The sequence below is a fragment of the Aquarana catesbeiana genome, linkage group LG02, assembly GCF_042186555.1.
Source record: "Aquarana catesbeiana isolate 2022-GZ linkage group LG02, ASM4218655v1, whole genome shotgun sequence".
Taxonomy (NCBI): Eukaryota; Metazoa; Chordata; class Amphibia; order Anura; family Ranidae; genus Aquarana; species Aquarana catesbeiana.
The window spans coordinates 658482342-658499104 of NC_133325.1; positions in this window are offsets into that span (position 1 = coordinate 658482342).

The window sequence follows — 16763 nt, forward strand, 5'->3', positions numbered from 1 at the left end:
CAATCAGAGTTCAGAAGGGCGCAGGAGGCCAGGTCATATAGACCAGGCCAAGAATATACGAGACCCCAATGGAGAGGCTCACAAAGTTCCTTTCTTCGGAACGTGAAGTCTAAGGCCGCTCACACCGCTACGAAACCAGAGAAGTCCTTTTGACGGGTTGACCACCCATCCCCCCAGGTGGGTGCCAGGTTGGCATCCTTTTGGAAGGTATGGGCGGAGAAACTCAAGGACCAATGGGTCCAGAAAACAGTCAAGTGAGGGTACAAGATAATGTTCAGAGAAAAAACACCGGATATCTCTGTCCAGACAGAATGGCCTCAAGACCAGAAGAAACGAAGATGCTTGCAAGAATATGTAACCGAGTTACTTCAAAATACGGAGATCTCAGACCGCTCTTAGACCTAAGGTCTTTAAACCACTACATCGATCTCAAGACATTCAAAATGGAATCAATATATACAATTATATCAATTCTGCAACCAGGGGACTGGTTAATATCAGTTGATTTAGCAGATGCCTACCTTCATATCCCAATCAACAGGCATCAAAGATACCTAAGATTCATGGTAGGGGAAGATCATTTCCAGTTCAAATGTCTGCCCTTTGGAATCAGCACAGCACCTCGAGTCTGTTCCAAGATCTTGCTAGCTACCATCACTGTTATACATCTGAGGGGCATAAAAAATTTTCACTACTTAGACGACATCTTGGTAGTGGCCCGAGCAAGTGAGGCACAACACGAGGTGGTGCTGAAGATTCTATCCAAATTCGGCTGGATTATCAACAAGCAGAAGAGCCAGTTGATTACCTCCCAAAAGATGGAGTACCTAGGGCTTGTTTTCAACACAAGCAAAGGGCAGGTCTCGCTACCACATCGCAAAATAGCCGAGCTAGTAGCCTGTGTAAACAGAGTGATGGAGTTCTCGTCGCTGTCGGCGAGGGACTATATGATGCTTCTGGGAATGTTCACTGCAGTAACCCCAGCTGTTCCCTGGGCAAGATTCCATACAAGATCATTCCAAACATCCTTCCTGAACCAGTGGCATGGCGTATCACTCCACCAAAAGATCTTCATACCAGGACGGATCCGCCAGGGCTTGGCATGGTGGATAGCGCCAGGGACTCTGTCACGGGGCATGCCGCTGGGGCGCTCATGGACTCGGCAGACAGGTCCAAGGCTAATGGAGCAGGATGGAGACCAGACACTCCAACCTTTTGGAGTTACAAGCAGCATACCTAGCCCTACTGGCATTTTAGAACCTGATTCAGGGAGCTCGGGTCAAGCTTATGTTGGACAACCGGACGGCGGTTTCTCCCTTTTTATCAGCTAGGAGAAGGTGGTCTTGAGAGACTGGAGAGAGGGGTTAACCCATTGTGTGCTGACGTGAGGACAGGCCAGGAAAGGAAAATTACAGTAATGCCCTGTACACACGGTTGGACATTGATCGGACATTCCGACAACAAAATCCATGGATTTTTTCCGACGGATGTTGGCTCAAACTTGTCTTGCATACACACGGTCAGACAAAGTTGTCGGAATTTCCGAACGCCAAGAACGCAGTGACGTACACCACGTACAATGAGACCATAAAAGTGCAGTTCAATACCAAGCGTGGCACCCTTTGGGCTCCTTTTGCTAATCTCGTGTTAGTAAAAGTTTGGTGACAGACGATTCGCTCTTTTTCAGACTTGTGGTTTTCAGATCGTATTTCTGCTGTTCAGTTTGTGCTTGTGGGTTTGTATCTGGTCTTCAGTGCGTGCAGCGAGTTCCCATTGAGTTGTCACTGTGTTCTTGTCCCTTCGTTACTGATTTTCAGGTCGCTCTTCACAGGCCTTGCTGTTCTTCAGTGCGTTCTGTTACTTCGTTCTGACCAGCCGACCGCTTTCTAGCCATGTTGCGTGTACGTACTCATCGTAGAGTTCATGCTGTGCGGGGGCTTGGTGTTGGGGTTCTTATTTTGACACAAGCTCAGTCCATGAACAGGGCGAGGAGGAGTTCATGGACCAAGAATTGGTTGCTCCAGCGTGACCAGTTCTGTCACATGCCTTTGCTCCATGAGATCCGTGAAAATAATCCTGACGATTTCAGGAACTTTCTCAGGATGACGAACCCCGTTTTTCACCGTTTGTTGGCTTTGCTGACCCATTATATCAGCAGGCAGGATACCTGCATGAGGCAAGCCATCACTCCGAAGCAGAGGCTAGTCGCCACCCTGCGGTACTTGGCAATGGGGAGAAGCCTGCAGGACCTCAAATTCTCGACAGGCATCTCCCCCCAGGCTCTGGGGATCATTATCCCAGAGACCTGTTCTGCCATCATCCAGGTCCTGCAAAAGGACTATATTAAGGTAAGATTTTTATCCATTAACATCACATTTTATTGTATTTAATGTTTGATAATATATTGTATTTCTTTCCTCATTCCCTAATTACCATGATTGTAATATGCAGTGAATGTCCCCTTTGTCCTCATGCATTTTTAAATAATTTTTTTTTGTCCTTCATACATATTTGCCTTCACTTACCTCCCCAGCATGCTCTCCTGAGCCTATATCCACCTCGTCTAGTCACTTAACAATGTATTTTGTCAGCTCCATAGTAGAGCTTTACCCTAAATACCCCCTAAAATGTGTAGAAATGTGATTTGTGCTTTAAATTCAGGCCAGAAATCATTTGGAACCCTCCCTCCCCCCAACTGCTAACTCGCTGATACCAATCCTCTATCTGCTGACTTTGCCAAACCCATACACGCTATATACCCACCTCTTTTGTGGTCAGATTTGTGGATGAATTCCCCAAAGCATGTAGTGCAAGGGCCTACCTGAATACTTTCAAATGGTACTGTTTAAAGTTTTTGTATCCTATTATTATCTTAATAGGTAATAGCAGAATGTAAAAATGTGCAAAAATGTGTACAGTGTGTATTTATATCTTTGTATTATGACACTTCTTACCTGTCCAGTGGGCTGCCAATAGTGTAAAGTAAGGAGGGGCTGGCCAAAGTAATACACATTATTTAGGCATTCATCTCTCAATGAAGTGGAGAGGGTTACCTGGCCAAAACATCCCCCCCCTAAAATTTTTAAAATGGCCCATGAGAGGGGGGAGGAATCTGATAGGTGGACCTTATGCCTTTGTCTTTAAATACTCCCTAAAATAAATGTTATACTGATGTTGGTCAAGAATGTTTGTCTAATCTGCTTTCAATGTTTATGTGCAAAATGATTATTTTTTTTTCTTGTTTGACTCCACAGTTTCCTTCCAACCCACAGGAATGGCAGACTGTGGCCTCCCACTTTGCCCAGCGGTGGGACTTTCCCAACTGCATCGGGGCAATTGATGGGAAACACGTCCACATCGTCCCACCCCTCAACTCGGGGTCATACTATTACAACTACAAGGGGTTCAATAGTATTGTGATGTTGGCGGTGGTGTCGGCTACTTACGAGTTCCTGTATGTGGACATGGGAAAAAATGGCCGGATGTCAGATGGTGGAGTCATCGCCCACACGGAGTTCTACAGGCGTCTCCAGAATGGCAGCTTGGGCTTGCCATCTCCAGAAGACAATGCGGAAGGACTCCCATTCGTCTTCGTTGCGGATGAAGCGTTTGCGCTGGGGGACCATCTTATGCAGCCATTCCCTATGAGGACCCTCACCCCCGAGGGTTTTTAATTACCAGCTGGCCAGAGCCAGAAAAGTGGTGGAGAACACGTTTGGAATAATGGCCAGCTGGTTCCGCCTATTTCTTACACCGATACACATGGCGGAATATAAACTCAATCACATCATCCTGGCTTGCTGTGTTCTTCACAACTTTTTAACCTCCCTGATGGTTTTCCCGAGTGTGGCTCGGGGTTAAATTTCTGCACCATTAGCGGTAACCCCGAGCAACACTCGGGATTACATTGCATTATGTACTTACCTTGTCCCCAGGATCCTGCGATGTCCCCCCGCACTGTCTGCGGGCTTTGTCTCCTCCGAAGCCTCTCTGTGCCAGGCTCTGTTCCCTGCAAGCGTCGCGACGCACGGGGACGGAGCCTGGCGGCAAATTAAAAAAAAAAGTAAACATCATAACACATACAGTACTGTAATCTTACAGATTACAGTACTGTATGAAATTATTTCACATCCCTTTTGTCCCCAGTGCTTTGTCCAATACACTGCATGCAGTTTTATATTATATATACTGTTCTTTCTGCCTGGAGACTTGAGATTGTCCATAGCAACCAAAAAGTGTCCCTTTACGTCAAAAGTGGCTTTAGACCAGCTAGAAAACAGTGATAGTAAATTAGAACACTTGCAGAATTGAGCGATAGTGAATCGTGGGGAAATTTATTTTATTATTATATTATTATTTTTTTAAATTATTTATGTTTATTTATTATATTATAATTTATGTTTTTGTGTTTCAAACTTCATCATACCCGGGATATCTACTAGACTCTTGGTGGACAGATATAAGTGTGTTTTTGTTAAGAATTACAGACCTACAATATAAAACACCAAATTTCCATGCAAAATAATTGTACCGCGTTCAGCACCTAAAATCCAAAATAATCATACCGCCAGGGAGGTTAAAGAGAAATTCTGTGAACTATGCTGCCTCAGTTGGGCCTGAGGCCGGAATTTAGATTTATGAACCAACCCTGACGGTGCTTGAAACTGGCCGTCCTGGCTTGCCCCCCCAGAGCGCCCGTGAGGGCCGTCTAAGATACATGGAATACTTTGCGGGTAGGGGGGCCATCGATATGCCAGACGATGTCTGAGAATTTTTTAAAATAAAAATATACTTTAAACTGAACAAATATTTGCTTTGATTTACTGCTTGGCTTTCTTTTAGCTGACCATGACCGAAATTTGGGGAGTCCTGAAAATGGCGTGATTGTGTAAAATTAGAAAGCACTTTTAGGTGTCATTTACTAAAGGAAAATACACTTTGCACTACAAGTGCACTTGAGACTGCACTGAAACTGCACTTGTAGTGCAAAGTGGATTTGCCTTTAGTAAATAACCCCCATTGCCACTGAAAACACCAACTTTACTACAAAAAATGCTTTTGAGCATTGAAAGAAGAAGCCATACATTGTTGATTAACAATCTTTTTAATCAAAGCACAATCACATGTGCATTTCTAAAAGTTTTTTTGAACAAACCAACATGTTTGTTGTATAACAATTTTTTAGGTCACATTAATAAGTAGAAATTGCCTTTTAACCACCTCAAAACAGGGCACTTAAACCCCCTTCCTGCCCAGACCAATTTTCAGCTTTCGGTGCTCTCACACTTTGAATGACAATTACTCAGTCATGCAACACTGTACCCGAATGAAATTTGTGTCCTTTTTTTCACACAAATAGAGCTTTCTTTTGGTGGTATTTAATCACTAATGGGTTTTTTATTTTTTGTGCTATAAATAAAAAAAGACCGTAAATTTTGTGAAAAATTGCCTTTTTCTTTGTTTTGTCATAAAATTTAGCATAAATTTCTTCATAAATTTTGGCCAAAATTTATACTGCTATATATCTTTGGTAAAAATAACCCAAATTAGTGTATATTATTTGGTCTTTGTGAAAGTTATAGAGTCTACAAACTATGGTGCCAATCACTGAAAATTGAAAACATCTGATCAGGCCTTCAGTACATCAGGTGAATCTCATTTCTTGAGGTACTAACAAGTCAGAAAAGTACAAATAACCCCCAAATTACCACTTTTTAGAAAGTAGACATTCCAAGGTATTAAGTAAGTAGCATGGTGAGTTTTTTTAAGTTGTAAATTTTTCCCACAATTCTTTGCAAAAGGAAGATTTTTTTTTTTTTTTTCAAAATTGTCATATTAACTGGTTATTTCTCTCACAGAGCATATGCATACAACAAATTACACCCCAAAATACATTCTGCTCCTCCTCCTGAGTATGGGGATACCACATGTGTGGGACTTTTACACAGCCTGGCCACATACAAAGGCCCAACATTGAAGTAGCACCATCAGGCGATCTACGAGCATAAATTGCACATCTCATTTCTCAACCACCTATTACACTTTTGAAGGCCCTGGAACACCAGGACAATTTTTGCCGTCTTCGGCCTGCTTCCGATGGTGGAATGTTGTACGGGAAGTGGCGTTCATGAAGTCGGCTAACAGCATCAGAGCAAAGGTCTTCTGGGGGGGGTCTTTGTTGATAGATGAGGGACGTGACTACTACTTCTATGAATTTTAGGAAGGGGGCGGGGCTTTCTGTGGATTTTGTGTAGACTATGTAGGAATTGTAAACGGCCAAATGGATTAGATAAATTGCTACCTTCTTGTACCGGAATCGGGACCTCCTTATTGACAAATAGGGCTGAATCATTTGGTCATTGAAATCCCCCCCCCCCCATGTAGAGATTATAGTCTTGAACACATGTCGGTTTTTCAATGGGACCTCGTCTTCGCTGAACTACAACTGTAGTGTCATTGTGAATGGTGGACATCATGTGCACGTTCCTGTTATCCTTCCACCTCAAGGCCAGCACTTCATTGCATCTCAGTGTTGCTCTTTCCCCCCTTTGCAGCTTTTTGTTCACTATGGATTGTGGGAAGCCCTTCCTATTTTTTCTTGAGGTTCCGCAGGCCAGGTTTTTTTCGATATATAGGTGTCTGAAAAGGGGCAGGCTGGTATAAAAGTTGTCCAGGTATATATAATATCCTTTTTTCAGAAGTGGGTAAGCCAGGTCCCATACGATTTTTCCAGTTGTGCCCATGTAGGCCAGGATCTCAGGGGGCTGGAGCTGGGAATCTCTTCCTTCATATATGCGGAACGCATACAGTTATCCCGTGGCTCTCTCACAGAGCTTGTAAAATTTTACTCCGTATTTGGCCTTTTTGCTAGGAATATATTGTTTTATTCCTAGCCGGCCTGAAAATGGTACCAGGGACTCATCCACACATATATGCTTCTCGGGGACATAGAGTTCTGCAAATCGTTGGGAAAATAAATTTATCAGTGGGCGAATCTTGTATAACTTATCGGAATTTGGATGATTGCGGGGAGGGCACTGGGTGTTGTTGTTAAAATGAAAGAATCTCATAATCCTCTCATATCGGGACCTGGGCATTGTGGCAGAATACATGGGCATATGGTGGATGGGGTTGGTGGACCAATAGGTATGTCCTTCATTTTTTTTGTAAGCCCCATGTTTAGGATGAGGCCCAAAAATAATTTGAACTCCTCCAAATTCAAATCTCTCCACTCAAACGGATGGGCATAAGATGATTGGGGGTTGCTGGCAATATCCTGCTGGGCATACAAATTTGTCTGGTCCACAATGAATTGCAGCAAAGTTTCGGGCAAAAACAGGTGAAAAAAATTGATCTCTGTGAAATTTTGGGTGTTGGCCTGCACACCTGGCTCTGCTGTGAAAGGGGGAATAATTGGTGATCCCTAGTGGGAAGGCTGCCATGTTGGGTTGGCAAGACCATCTGGCATTTATGTAGCAGCCCTGGCTCTTTGGGGGCGTGACACTCCAGTAGTTGGGGGAGTTGAATTTCCTGTGCTGGTACTCGGGTGTGATGTGGCAGCACTGGTACTGGGCCTGGGCATTTGTGTGTGGGGCCTATCGCTGGCGGCAGCACTGGTACTGGGGCTTTGTTCCTGGGGCATATTGCTAGCGGCAGCACTGGTACTGGGCCTTTGTTCCTGGGACCTATTTCTGGCGGCAGCGCTGGTACTAGGCCTGGGAATATAATCCTGGTTGCTGGCGACTTCCTGGTTTCCAGAGTGTCGTGCCCTTTTAGGAGGGACCCATTCTTCATCCAAATCATTACTACTCTCGATTGGTTCAAATGCCGAATTTGATTCGGAATCAGAATTGGAATCTGATGAGAACTCCCCGGTGCTCTCATCAGTCATCGAGAGGATCTGGAACGCTCCTCACTAGTGTAAACTCTTTTGGACATGGCTGTGTGGCGGGTAGCTGTGCGATGGGTGACAGATGGGTGGCAGATGATGGTCACTGATGGGCTGTGCGATGGGTGGCAGGTGACGTTTACCGAGAGGTGATGACAGGTGACAGGCAATGGTCATTGATGGGTGACAGGCCACGGACGGTGATGGGTAATGGTCACAGATGGTTGACAGGCGACGGTCTCTGATGGGTGACAGGTGCACCGCTGATGGTCACTGATGGGTGACGGGTGACAGGGCACAGTCACTGATGGGTGATGGTGACAGGCGATGGTCACTGATGGGTGACAGGCCACAGACGGTGACAGGTGATGGTCACAGATGGTTGACAGGCGACGGTCACTGACAGGCGACGGTCACTGATGGGTGACGGGTGCACCGCTGATGGTCACTGATGGGTGACAGGGCACGGTCACTGGTGGGGGACGGCTGACAGGGCATGGTCACTGGTGAGTGATGGGTGACAGGGCACGGTCACTGGTGGGTGACAGGGCACGGTCACTGGTGGGTGATGGTTGCACCGCTGATGGTCACTGATGGCAGTCTCTTATGTGACAGGTGCACTTTTATGGGGTGACTGTTGGGTGACAGATGACAGTTGGGGGGGCAATGGGACAGGTGTGGTGTTGGTGCAGACACTACTAAACATAGATCTGTAACTCACTGCTCCTGGCTCTTCTCTCCTCACACTGGAAATGGTGTGTGAGGAGGGAAGAGCTAGTAACAGCTCTTTGTTTACATTTAGTGATCGGCTGTGAATGGATCACAGCCAATCATGTGGTACACAGCCCTGGCCAATGGCTGTGTACTATTGTCGGTGACGAGCAGTGTTCCCGGGAACACGCCGCATCGGACGTGCACGCGCAGCGCGCTCACGATCGCGCGCATGTGCCGTGCAATGCGGGGAGTTACCATTGTGATCGGCCGTGACTTCATCACGGCCGATCACGTGGTAAACAGCCATGCCCAGTGGCTGTTCACCCCTGCCGGTGACGAGCGGTGTCTCGGTGACACGCCGCCACCGACAGTACAGGGCTGCGCGCACACGATCGCGTGCATGCCCTGTTTAAACGTTCTCAGGTCATATGACGTCTGCCCAGAACAAGAGGCTTACCATCCCGCCGTCATATGACGGCAGGGTGGTAGGCTAGTGGTTAAAGTAAAACAGGCATGTTTGAAACCATAAAAAATACACAACTCTGGAACTTACAAAGTTCAACTTTTATAGAAAGTGAAGGCAATATCAGACATGAGTATTTATAAACTGTGTTTGATATTGCATTCAGCAGATGGGGTGAAGTCACCCCTGGAATAGCCATATTTTGAAGATGCACACAAATTGCCTAATGTCAACATGTGCTAGCTGCCATCATGGGGGATCAATGGACGTGTTTTGTGGGTGCAACCCCTTCCTCTCAGCTACTTTATTATTGAGGAAGCGGTTGCACCCACAAAACGCGTACATTGATCTCCCGTGATGGCAGATAGCACATGTTGACACACTGTGTGCATCTTCAAAATTTGGCTTTTCTATAATATGTCAAAAAATTATCAGAAAAATAACAATAATAAAGCAGAAATAAGTTATGGATTTCTGGGTGTTTTAAATTCTCCCTAAAATATCCATGATGTTCTTCATTTTGTTTTGAACATCATTGATGTTTTGGTTGATGTTTTTCAAATCCCCATTACACCCCATTATCTCCCCTATGAGGATCAGGACACTTTCACTGGTGAAGTGACATTCCTCTTCCACAACATCACAATCACCTAAAATATATAAAAAAAAAAAAAAAAAACACACCATGTATTATAAATATGCAGGCATCCATCTCTTACCTGAAGCTGTGGTCGCAGTGGTGTGGTGACAATTTCCACAACGTCTCCCTCCTCCTCCTCTGGTTGGGTTTGGGGGATTTCCCCTTCTTCCTGAGGTGGGGGGTCCGTGGTCTCCTCTGATGAGTGGTGTCCTCCGAGTCTTTTCTCCCCAATGTTAAAAAAAATAGGTATACTTAGCACACAGATATTTGATGGCAGAAATAGGAATATGAAACATTGCTTGGAAGTGGGGTCCAATTGTCTCTTTTGGCAGAGTTATAAGATGAAGAAATATTTTTGTCCTTTGTCAAGCTTGAATACTTACCTGTTTTGTACAAGCTTCACAGATGGAGTCACCCCTATAGTATACATTGGAGCACCTGTGTGGGCCCCCTAATAAAAAGGGTGTTCTGGTGTCCCACACTAGTGCTCCAGCGTCCAGATGTGTAAACAGCTGCTGAGTGTCCTCTCCTTACACAGAATCTAGTTTGCATTTCATTCTAGTTACTAACCCATCTAGACAACAAACTTATTTTAAGAGAAGAAGGCCAGAAAAAATATATTGAACTGCATCTGGACAAAACATGGTGTTTTATTGGCCGAACGAACAATGTTTCCTACGAACGAATAATGTGTCCATGAACATGAAAGTTGCCATTTTAAACTGGACAGCAGTAAAGAAAAGCACATGGAGCAGCACAAACGTAATAAAAAGAAAGAATAGGAACTCAGGACAACTACATACTTTTTTGCAGCACTCTCCTGATCCTTCTATACTGATCGTGCTCCCTTAATTTGAGGTCCGACCACCGCTTCCTCATTTGATCCTTGGATCGCCGTACCCCAAAATTTCTGTGCAGACTCTTCACAACTTTCGCCATGATCTTGGCCTTCCTGACATTTGGGTTTGGGTAAGGTGCATACTTCCCGCCATAGTCGGCCCTCTTCAATATGTCCACCATCTCTACAAAGGCCATATTTGATGCCTTAAATCTCCTCCGGGATTGTGACATTTCTGGCTCCGGCCTTTCCTCCTCCTCCTCGTTGCTGCTATTATCATGCACCTGCTGTCTCCCTGCCATGTGCTCTTCCCCACTGCGCCAAAAGAGAAGGGGCAGGGAATAGACTAGAAAGAGCATCAGGGGCGGGCGGAGTTTCACGCATGCGCAGTGTATATAAAGCGTAACACGCATGCGTCGTACGTACGATCTGTGAGCGGAGGAAGGAGTATCAGAAGCGCTGATTGTGTTAACGAAGGTAACTTTAAAACTTGGGCCTATACTGCTTATAGACTGAGGCCTATATTGGGACAAGATTAGGAGACTTTAGCCTGACATTAGGGTTTGTCTTGTGTATTGCAGATAAAATGGATGGTTTCAATGACCACAACTTCGTCCCCCCTGTTCATAGATAAATACAGGGAGCTGCCCTGTCTGTGGCAGGTCAAAAGAGGCAGGCAGCGCTGGAGAAACTGCTGGAGTTGGTGAAGCCGGTGGTCCCCACAGCAACCATCCCCTATTTAAAAGCCAAAATTGGTGGCCTGAGGAGCACTTATCTTAGGGAGCGCAAGAAGGTCCAGGATTCCCAGAGATCAGGAGCTGCAGCAGATGACATTTATGTCCCCAGACTGTGGTACTATAAGAGACTGCGATTTCTGTCAGACCACACTGAAGTCAGGAATCCCTCTCAACCCTTCCTTCCACTCTTCCTTCCACCCTATCTTCCACCCCAGCTGAGGCTTCCGATGTCCAACCTGGAACTTCCAGCCAGGAAGAAGTGGAGGAGCCCAGCCTGAGCCAGGTAAAGCACTGTTCTACAGATTTCTGGTCAATAAATAAATGATGTTTACTAGATGTTATTATTGATCACTAATTGCTGATTTAATAAATTGTTTTACATATCAATAGACAGTAGTGGGCAAAAATAGTTGGGACAAGAATGAAAAATGCTGGGCTCAGAATGATAGGTTTTTATATTTGTTAACATTCAATTTGCAACAGTCATGAGATGAAAATTGTTTGTGATTGATGAAGAAAAAACTAAAACTATGTCCCTTTTTCATACACAGGAAGACCTCAGCCAAGAGAAGGCTGTGGAATGTGGCACACAGGAGGAGGCTGTGGAATGTGGCAGCCAGGAGGAGGCGGGGGTTAGTGGCAACCAGGAGGAGGCGGGGATAAGTGGCAGCCAGTAGGAGGCCGGGCCCAGTAGGAGCCTCACAGAATCGCAGGTTCCTCCCCTCTGCCTTCCAAACAAAAGACCCAGGAAAGGGAGTAACGTGGAGGATTCAGCACTCAGACTGATTCAGGAGGCTTCTGCGTCCCTCAGAACCACCCCAACTCGTGAAGAGGCCTTTGCATGGCTGCCACCAAACTGGAGGACATGCAGGAGGGTCAACGCCTCATGTGTGAGGAAATCCTTTACACCCAATACCCACCTGTGTGAGTTGCATCATCCTCCTCCTCCACCTCCTGTCACACCTCCACCACCACAGACACAGCGTGGAAGGAAGACAAGAAAGTGATGCCCTGGGTTCAGTCTGGTCTGACAAAAGATGCAGGCTCTTGTATGACCACAGCCTGGGGACATGTATGTCATCTGCTGCTGTTCATGATCTCTTGGACTTCTGGACCAGATTGTACTCCCTTATATATGGACTCCTCAGGCCACCAATTTTGCAGTAAAATAATTGATGTGTGCCCTGGGGGCCAAAGGCTTCACCAATTTCTGCTGCTTCTCCAGCGTTGCCTCCCTCTTTCTTTGGTTAGGACCCCTTAATACATTTTTGGTTTGTTTTATTATACTCACCTATGTGTGTTTGCCTTCAAAAATGACAGTTTGTTTGTGAGGAGGCAGGTACATTTCAAAAATACAATGTGAAATTAACAAGAGACACCAACACCAAGCAACCTCCTTGAGATTAAATAATACAAGATAATAATGGTGTTGTGTTAACTTGACACACAAAACACACCCAAAACTATTCTGGCGTTAAAAAAATATATATACAAAAAATAACAGGAGATCAGGATTTCAAAAAATAAAAACAAAAAAAACAAAATCTAAAAACATCCAAAAATGTAATTCTTTTCGGGAGATGTGACAAATAAAAATATTATATTCATGAAATCACGATAAATAATAAAGAAAGTCGTTTGTGAGAACTCTGTGTGAATATGAGCAGCAAAACAACTTCATTCTTCTAGCATTATAAAGAAGAGAGTGCGCTGCATTAAACAATTTGAAACATTACAGCATGACGAAAGTGCTATATCCATTACGAATGCTAATTTTACCAGACCGAGCAGTTCCACCTCGGAATTTATTCAGAGCATGCGTGGCACTTTGTGCGTCAGAATTGTCCACACACGTTCTGAATTGACGCGAACGTATTTTGTTGTCGGAAAATTTTATAGCCTGCTCTCAAACTTTGTGTGTCGGAAATTCCGATGGATAAAAGTCCAATGGACCCCACACACAGAATTTCTAACAAGCTCCAATCACACATTTTCCGTTGGAAAATCTGACCGTGTGTACAGGGCATAAGTGTTGGTAACAATTTTCCGTTTTCCTCACTTTTGGTCTGTAAAAGTGGTGTTTAGGTCTTGTTCCCATTTGGCACATATGTGATTTGCCACTGAGTTTGTGGGCTTGAGCACAATTTTGGTAAAGAGTGAAAATTAGGTGACACGGCAGGTAATCTCAGGTGCACAGCTTCTCCATGGTGGTGAGATCTTGAGAAAATTGTATTAACTATTGTTTAGGCAAAACTTAGACCATATAAAGGGTAACATTCATATAATAAACCATGAATCATGTTTGATTAAAAATGCACTGCGGCGCTTGGCATCACATATTTACACTGCACACACATGTTATGCAGACAATAATATGCGCTGTGTAGTGTGAATGAGGCAGAGGAACACTTTTTTTAAAAAGTTGTTTTTTCACAGAAGACTTGCAGTTGTTTCAGAATGATAACACGTTCATACTATAGGGATTTTTTTAATTCAACTAGTTTTTAATAGATTAAGTTGAAATGGTAAAGTTTCCCTTTAAGTCATAATGTGTGTATTACCAATTTATGTTCTATGTCCTTGATTACCGGTAATTTAAGCTTTTTGTTTTATTTCCACTATCCTTCCTAGTGTCTGTGCAATATAGCTTGTATTGTTTTTTTTTTTTTTTTTTTTTTTGCAGGATGCCGTCTAATATTACACAACAGGCTTTGTCTACATAGTATAAGGTCCACAGAGACACAGACATGCTCCACACATTCATATCCACAAACACACAAGACAACAGAATGCCTTTAAAAAGGATATCATATAACAACTAACTGTAACAGGACATGTGGAACAAAGGGAGCACTCTGCTAATTACTGGCATTGCTATTGACTATTACATGTCCTACCGCATGCAAATTCCATATAAATGTCTTACCTACAGTGTGTATATATTATAACTGGTAATGGAAAGAATATTGACATAGATTAGATTTTGGAATAAATGAGCTCAATGTCTTACGTGACCTTGCTTTATTTGGAAAGCTGAGTTTAATGAACAGTAGTTGTTGCCAATTATGGATAGAGTGGGAGATACCACTTAAATGTGTGAAAAGGGTGAGCAAAGGTTCAATGAAACACATTCTAAGCATAACTGAATACACATTCTAGGTAATTACAGCACGCATAGGAACAAAGTAGCAGACTTCTGGCTCTGTAATGTTAAAGCTGGTGAAAATAATACAACTTATACTGATAGTTTTTTCCAATGAAACAACCTGCTTTTTAAGTGAAAGCAGAAAGCACATTCACATAACTCAGACCAGCAATAAGGTTGCACCAATTTTTTTTTTGTTTTTTTTTGCACCAGTATTTTGTCTCATGCAGATATTCTAAATTTCATTGCAGCATATATACCACATGAGCTTAAAAATCCCAAATCAGATTAGTACAGGTAAGTAAAACTAGGCAGTTAATCCATATTTTAAACTTCCACCTACAATGTATCATGATGGTCGCTCAAGTCAGTTCACATTGCTGCAGCTGCAATGCTTTGATTTTCAGTGAAGCAAATGTTGCCATGATGAGTTTGGCAAGTGGTGCTGCTTACCAAACTCACCCATTGAACTTAATTGGACAGCACAACAACCGCATGCCATAATTCAAAGAGGCTGTAAACCAGGTCTAAACTGTGCATTCGTTTTTAAAGTGTTAGAGTCTGCCGCCCATGTGAAAGAGGCATTCTGTTAGCTGCTAAAAATGCCATTTTGGATACTCCTCCTTTCTCCCTCCGGTAAGGTTTTAATGCGTCTATTGTCTAGGAGGCATGTAATAGTAAAAGTTATTTTGCCTTTTCCTTGTAGGATTTCAGGGCTGTAGCTGGAGGAGCAAGGAATGGGGTACATATTTGGTTAATCCCCCTAGATTTTATTGATCATTAGAGCCCCAGTTTAGGGAGAAAGCTACCTAAAGAGGGTTTTTATAAACTAACTGACTGCAGTTCCACTTTAAAGGACATCTGTGATGAGAGAAATATGTAGGTTGCCATTGCTGAACAGCTTCTGAAAATGCTAGTTGCCTGAGTGTCAGGCCAATATAGCCTCCATTTTCCTCTCATGACAGGTGTACTTTATTTTGATTTGCTGCTCAGGAAATTCTACACACTATGCTTTTTGCGTGAACCACTTTCCCAAATTCCAGTGATTCACATCAACATCTGATCTTGCGGTTTTTAGCTCAGCGTGGTGTATAAAAGATCACTGAATAATGAAACTGAAGGGTTTTCAAATGCTCACTAGACATCACCTTAGAGCTTCCCCATAGCGTAGCAGACAATACAAGAAATAAGTTGTAGCCTTTTAGAACTCATTTATTTACTTGAGTTTCTTTTTCAGGTGAATTAGTATATGTATTCACAGCTTATCAGCCCATTAAGTGGTGTGTAGCTCACTGGTCTTATAATTGAAAGAGACACCCAGTTAATTAATCAAAGTTCCAAATTTATTTGGGATGCTGGTAGGGCTGCCCCCACATGGCAACGCTATGGTCTGGTTATTGTCTGCTCAGGTAAATAAAAATACAGAAATACTCATGTTCATAGAAATACAGAAAGTTTTTTGTACTGGGTCCCCTATACCTGTAGTAACATCACTAGTCAGATTTAAGATAAATTCTAAGAAAGGGATTCCAGCAGTTATGGGTTTAGGATACATGCTTAAAGGGGTTGTAAAGGCAGAAGGTTGTTTATCTTAATGCATTCTCCTCAGCCCCACTAACACTTACCTGAGGTCCATCTAGTTCCAGAGATGTCAATGACTTAGCCATCCAAGAGTCTCCTTCCTGATTGGCAGAGACACAGCAGTGGCGTCATTGGCTGCCACTGCTGTCAATCAAAGTCAGCTAGCCAATCAGGGGAAAGAGGGGGTGGGGCCAGGCCAGGGCTCCGTGCCTGAATGGACACAGGGAGCTGGGACTCAGCTCCGATGCACCCATAACAAGCTACTTGCTGTGGTGGCACCGAACAGGAGGGAGGGGCCAGGATCACAGAAGAGGGACCCAAGAAGAGGAGGATACAGGCTGCTCTGTGCAAAACCACTGCAACAGAGCAGGTAAGTATACCATGTTATTTTTTAATGGAAAAAAAAGAAGCCTTTATAATCACTTAGATTTGAATGTATATTTAAAGTTGAACTATGGCCAAAACTTTTACCTTCATTCACCCCCATACAGTTTAGTAAGTGCTAAATGACTGTTGCTGAGACTCAGAGTTCTGGCTGGAGTACACTAACAATAGCGGTTCACTTGCTCAGCATCTTGTTCATTGAGAAAACACCTTGCATTCCTTTCACAGAATGTAAGGCATTCTGTGAATGGAGGAGGTTCAGATGAACAGCAGGATCTTCCCTCCTCAAACTTCAGAAGGCCTTGAAATGCAAAATGTTATCTCATTGGAAAAGGTACTGAGCAGGTGACACACTAAGATCAGTGTACTCCAG